The following is a 6,912-nucleotide window of genomic DNA, read 5'->3' as shown; positions in this document are numbered from 1 at the left end:
TCCAGGACAGAAATGAGTTTTTCCATTAGGAACATCTGAAGTAGGCAGGCTAGGCTCTCCTGTCCACACTGTAATGGGGATGTTGACAAATTTCACAGAAATGAGGCAGATACCTAAAGTGGTGACTAAGGGCCCCTGTCCTGTGAGAAGAGGAGACGTAATTGCTGTCTTCAAATATATGAAGGGTTGCCACTTAAAACACTTATTACACTTAAAAACACTTAGTATTATTATTTTTTTTGTGGTGGAAAAAGGTATTCCAGAAATCAGTGAGGTAAGTTCCAAAGCAGCAGATATCGAGTCACTGAACAAAAAATTTCTAAGTGCAACATGGATTCGGCGACCTCATGAAACACAATGAACTCTCCCTAGAGCTTCTAGTTTCTTCCTGGGAGATGGGATTCTGCTTTGGGTAGGAAGTTGGACTGGGTTCTTCTCAGAACATATTTATCTCTGGGATACTTTCCTTTTATGTACTATTACTGCAGTATTGTAAACATGGGCTACATAAAAATCTTGGTGTTGATGTGATCATTGATTTTGGAGATTTTTTTTTTGACTGGGACTTTTTAAAGGTTTCTGTAACATGTATTCCCATTTATCCTCCTAGAATCCTATTGAGGTAGGGAGGGAGGAGGAGAAGGTATAATTTTCTGCTCTTAATAGATGGAGGAACAGAGGTTGGGATAGAAGATGTACAGCTGGTACTGTTGTCTCATTTAGGACGTGTGCTTCTCAGAACAGGAAACAGCTCACCTCACCGAATGTCGTTTTAGTGTTAAAAAAGAAGGTGCATTTTTTTTTGTTTCAACATGACTCCTGGATGCAAGCCAACCATTTCTTCTGGTGTTCTGTTGAATCACCAGCAATCTTTTCACACGGGGGAAGAGGTTGGCAATGGACTTAATGAGAGGCGGTGTGCGTGGTGTGTCAGGCTCTGATGTTGTGCCTTCCTCAGCCATTTTCCAGGTAGTTCTAATTACACTTCACTTTGCCTTTCTTATCATAATTCTTAAGAAGATAACTCTAGTATTTTATGATGAAGATGGGGCTTATGATGGTTTCAAAGAATTGCCCCAGGCCCAAGAGTTCATTCATGACAGAACTTTGTCCTCCTGAATCTCATCCAGAACTCTTTTCACATGTTCTTCATTGACGGACATCCCAGAAAATGGTCCTAAATGTATACATTTGTTGATTATACAAAGGTTCTCAATGTTCCAAAATTCACTTTAATATTTATTTTCAATTATTGCACCTACTGTATGCAAGCCACCGTGGGGATAGAAACCTTATCAATCTTTAACCTCTAGGTTAAATCCAAATTCCCCCTACCCCTTAGAACAGATCCATCCAATTTACCAAATAATTCTGAAATTTCAGGTCTAAATCTGTTACTTTGGTGTACACATTTTTGGTCACTTCACTTGGAAGTTTGCTGACTGATAAGAGTAACAGTGTATTCACCTTGGTCAGGTATGTGAGTGAAACAGAAAGCTGATTACATATCTCTACCCCTCTTCTTTCCAACTTCTAATTCCTTTGTTCGAGGTGGCAACTCCACCTCCCTCATTCCACAGAATGTACCATTTTATTTTTTTCTCTGTTTAAACTGGCCTGACAATTGACACCATAACTAAAATTTCTCATATAATCCTAAGTACAGAGAACTGGTGGAGGGAACCAGGATTCTTACAAGGTGAGGAATACCTAGAATTTTTTTTTAAAAGAGCTTATAGTGGGTAAGCGCAAATGAGTGGGCCCGAGAATATTGGGATGAAGATCAAAGCTCATCACTTGTCCTGCAGGCTGGGGCTCCATCCTGCCTTCCTCATCTCCTCTCTAGCCATTGGCCTCTTTTCAGAGCACTGAGAATTGCCTGCTTTCCTCCTGCACTGCTTTTATGCTATTTTGTGCCTTCTGCCTAGAATGCCCATCACTTTCTTCTCCACCTAGATAATTCCTTCTCAGCCTTTAGATTTCAGCTCGACTGTCATTTCTCCAAGGCAGCCTATAACTCTTAAGGCCCCAAATACCTTTTTCCTGTAAGACTGATCCAGGTGCCCCTTTAAATATAATTATATGATTATTTGACTGACTTCTGCCTCCCCCACTAGTCTGTCATTTCCATGAACAAGGAGACCATGTCTGTGTCTTTTATCACCTGTGTATCCAGTGCTGGCACAGAGTGAATCCTCAATAAGTACTGTGGAATGTCTGAGCACCAGTGGTCTCGGACACTTAGTTAAACAGCACATCTTTTCCTGGGAGCCTAGAGAAAGTAGATTTTCTTCTGATTGTAGAGGATCAAAGAGAAAGTCGTGCTTAGAGAATAAGTAGGATTGTGAGCAGCAGAAGAGAATAGAGCATTTTAGGCAAATGTAAGCAAAGATGTGGAGGTAGGAAAGAGAAGGAAAAGTGAGGGCCAGATAAATAGTACAATTTCTACCTGTTTGGCTACCTATTTGACTGTCTGTCTCCTTGTCTAGAAGATAAGCTTGCCAGGTGAAGAGAAAATGCTGTACCTATCTTGGTGATCCCAGCATCCAGCCCTGGGCCTGGTGCTGAGTAGGCACTTGAGAAATCAGGCTGGAAAGATCATAAAGGACCAGGACCAGTTGTTTCTGGAGCTTGGAGTGGGGCTCAGCCTGCCAGTGTGGGACAAGCTGAAAAGAGTTACAGGGGCTTAGAACCAGGTAGATCATTAGAACACAACCCTTAAAAGGACCCCTCCAATTATAGGTATTTTGAAACTCTCCTTCCTATAGTCTCTATGTGTGGTATGATGGAAAATGTATGACATTTTCTTCTTCTGAATCTATGGTAGACATAACTGGCCATGGTTCTCTTCCCTGATGAGTTCAGGCATGACCTCAGAATCCTCAACGCAGCCTCTGTCAGCTGTGGTAGGCAGAATAGTGGTCCCAAAAGATGTTTACTTACATTCTAATCCCTGAAAACCATGAGTATGTTAAGTTACATGGGAAAGGAGAATTAAGGTTACAAGTGAAATTAAATTTGCTACTCAGTTGACTTTAAAATAAAGAGATTAACCTGGATCATCCAGATGGGCCCAATGTATTCACAGGAGGAGGGTGGCAGAAGAGTCAGTGTCAGTGTGATGCAATATGAGAAAGACTTGACCAGGCATTGCTGGCTTTGAAGGTAGATAAAGGGGCCATGAGCCAATGAAGGAGGGTAGCCTCTAGAAGCTGGGAAAATGCAAGAAAATGGGCTTTCCTCTAGGTTCTCCAGAGAGGATCACAGCCCCGCATATACCTTGATTTTTGCCCAGTATTGGACTCTGACCTATAGAACTGTAAGATAATAAATATATGCTGTTTTAAGTAACGACGTTTGTGGTGATTTGTTACAGTAGCACAGAAAATTAATATACCAGTTGCATTGGTCACGTTCATTTGTCAACTTGCCCAGGTGGTGGTGCTCAGTTGTCTAGTCAGGCAAGCGCTGGCCTATCTGTTGCTGTGAGGACATTTCAGAGACTTAAATCGTGATCACATTGGCTGCATCTACATCAGCTAAGGGGAGAATCTTCTGCAATGAATGACGCTTAATCTAATCACCAGAAGGCTTTTAAGGAGGATTCAGAAGAGGCAGTCCTTCTTTTTGCTTCTGCCAGCCAGCCTCTCCTGAGAGTTCATTATGGACCTTCATTAGAGCTGCCAATTTGTGGCCTGCCCTACAGATCTTGGACTCTTACATCCCCATGATTGTGTGAAACACTTTTATAAATTTTGTATTTACAGATGTATCACCTGCTGATTCTCTAGAGAACCCTAGCTAATATACCAGCTAATCTGTTTTGCACACAAATTGTATCTATTTGTCATTCCTTGACAGTGATGCAGTGGAAAGAGTACAGACTTCATCATCCTGTTTTACATCTTACATTCGCTGTGACTGCGGGTCCAGTTTCCTCATCTGGAAAGTGGACCGAATGATGTCTTGTCTTAACCATGTAGGCAGTATATGGAGATAACCATGAAGTCTACCCTCATCCCTACCAATTTCCTATGCAAGAACTTGAAAATAGAAAAGAAAAAAAGAATCTTCCCTAAGTAGTAGAATAAAAACAAAATATAATGAACTAGAGCAAAAAATTATGAAGGGAAAGAAATAGTCTGAATGGAAAAGACCAAACTACAACCTTTTTGAAGATGTTAACCTACCTAACAGAAAATAGATACATATTAAGATACCTAAAGAAAGACATCAGTCTCCACCACTTTCTAGTTTTATCTTGGACAACTTACTTCACTTAAAACCTCATTTTCTCTTAGTATATCATCAATGATGATGATAACCTCATTGGATTATCACAAGGACTCATAAGATGCTCCACATATAGTTTTTAGCACAATGCCTGGCACAGAGTCAGTGTTTACTGTATTTATTATTTAAGGGAGAGATGTTTAAATATAGAAGCTTAGGAAAGAGAGTGTCAGAAAGATGAACACTAATAAGCATCTGTTGGAGGTATATGGGTCAGTAAATATATTTCCTCTCCCAAGTCCTGAACCAAGAATTATGATTCATGAGTCAAACAAATGAAGATCAAAAGATGAGTGCTACTAGTAAATGCATGGCTCATTGCTTTTGGGCCTAAATTGAACTGCTTTGCTTTGGATTTTAGCGACCTATGTCTTCATTCCTCAGCAGGGTCAAGAAGGTGTTCTTGGACTTCTTTTCTTGGATATTTTCCTCCAAAGTCTTTTCTGTATTCATGCTTATCCCATTTCTTTACTGTGCTTCATGTTTGGGTATAGGGTACTCTACCATTTGCTTTATCATTTAGGAAAGAGCTGTGCCTCAATGTCAATAACTTAGTTTGGCCCAATATCTGAAACAAATCCTGGTTTAACACCTCACTAGGTGAATCTTATCAGAATCACTAGAATTAAGTACCCATCCATCCATCCATCCATCCATCCATCCATCCATCCGATGGACCAACCAACCAACCAACCAACCAACCAACTAACCAACCAACCATTCATGAACATCCACTGGGAGGCCCATGTGGACCAGTCACTGTAGTAGATAAAGAGGACATAGGCTACCTCCTGACCAGATTTATTTGGGATAGCTGATGAAGTTTAATGAACCATTAAGGCCAATCCCAGTCAAGATTTGCCTCTCTGCAATGGTGTTCCTATTACCCTGACTGACCCTGAGGCCTCTGTAGCCTTTCAGGACCATAGCATAGCATCTAATCACAATCTCTGACTCCATCATTCTTTGTTCCGTTACACTGTATTTTTCTTCTCAGCACTGATCACTATCTGGAATGTACCTATTTATTGGTTTACTTGTTTATTATTTTATCTGCTATCCTTGTTTCATGGGAGTGACTTGTCTGTCTTCCTCACTGATAAAGATTGAATGAATTGATTATAGAGAAAAAAAATCCTCCTCTTGTGTTGGATGGAGGGTTGTAGTGAAAGAACTTGGAAGATTCCCCACAGTAGGGACAATATGTAGAAGCATTTTGGAGAGCCCCAACTGGTCTAAATGCTTTTCTTTAGGCAGTTTGTAGATGATACTGGTTCTTCTAGGGAGTGGGTAATGTGGAAGCTGGGCTAATGGGCAACTCTGCTTCCCCAAATGGTATCAGAATCTCCTCAGATTACTCTATAGCAGTGGTTCTGAAGAACTTGATAAAAGGCCTAGGACCCACCATGAGATCAACAAGGCCATCTTGACCAAAATGGGGAAAAGAAGATGTAACAAATAAGCTATCAATGGCTAAGAGTTAAAATAAAGTCAAGAGGCTACTCTGGAGGTCACTCTTAAAGCAAGCCTCAGTTAGATATTGTTACCTATCAGAGCTAGCAAAACCCCAATCAAAACCATTCCTGCCAATCCTAAAGAACACCTAGGGCATTATATAAGATTCTACAAAGGTTCCATGCACTAGGGTAACTTCCCAGAAACCTACAACCTCCAGATGGATTCCTAGACCAGGTAAGTCCTGAAATATTGAGTTGGAATATGCATTCTAATAGAACCCCTGGGTGATTCGTGCATTATTGATCAAGAAGCACTGATCTAGAGAGATGGTTCTTAATCAGAGGTCCATAATAGTTGGGGAGACTTTTCAATTTGCAATTACAGCTCCTCTCCTCACCATCACCTATCAGAATTTCTGACTCACACTTATAAAGAGAAGGACAAAAAGGGCCTTCAGGTAATGCTGTTACAGTCTCCAGATCTTCCTTTCTCTGGCTCAAGACTAGGCTCTTGACTGAGGGAGCCAGGGATAGCAGTCCTCACAGATTCAGGATACCCAGCAAGAAGCAAGTTCTTCCTGAAATTTGCAATGTTTTCAAAATAATTTATATAAAGCAATTTATTGGATATGAGAGAGTGAGTGAATCAATCAGTGCCCAAATTGGGATTTTTCTAATTCTTTTTAGACTTCTTAGCACAAGTAGAAAAAAAGGTAAAGTTCAAGGTTATCCTGAGAGCTCTTTATTTATTTATTTTTTTTAACATGGGCAGGCACCGGGAATCGAATCCGGGTCCTCTGGCATGGCAGGCAGGCATTCTTGCCTGCTGAGCCACCGTGGCCTGCCCAAGAGCTCTTTATTCTTAAGAGCTCTCACCAAAAACTCTATCACCCAGCGGATCATCCAGATAATCTACCCTCTTTTTTTTTTTTCTGTTCATATGGTCTTCAGTTTTCTGAACTTTTACATGTACCTCGATTCTCTTCCTTGCTTTGCCTTTTGGTTTTCAGTGGTTTTATATGATATACAAAATTATGTTCTTCTGTGTATGAAAGCTTATGCTTGCTTCTTGAATCTGTGTCAGAGGTTCATTAACGTGCGGGTTGATACTCTTCCGATATGGAAAATCCTGGGTTGTTATGTCTTCAAATATTTCTTCTGC

The 6,912-nt window shown here is 40.6% G+C and overlaps 1 protein-coding gene across 1 annotated transcript in view; it reads right to left on the bottom strand.

The window, feature by feature from the left end:
- The window catches only part of LOC143653854 (uncharacterized), a 130,704-nt gene that overhangs the window by 11,680 nt on the left and 112,112 nt on the right, over positions 1-6,912 (bottom strand). The gene's annotated exons all lie outside the window — the stretch shown is intronic.

The sequence above is a fragment of the Tamandua tetradactyla genome, chromosome 13, assembly GCF_023851605.1.
Source record: "Tamandua tetradactyla isolate mTamTet1 chromosome 13, mTamTet1.pri, whole genome shotgun sequence".
NCBI lineage: Eukaryota > Metazoa > Chordata > Mammalia > Pilosa > Myrmecophagidae > Tamandua > Tamandua tetradactyla.
This window is presented reverse-complemented; position numbering and strand designations above follow the sequence as displayed.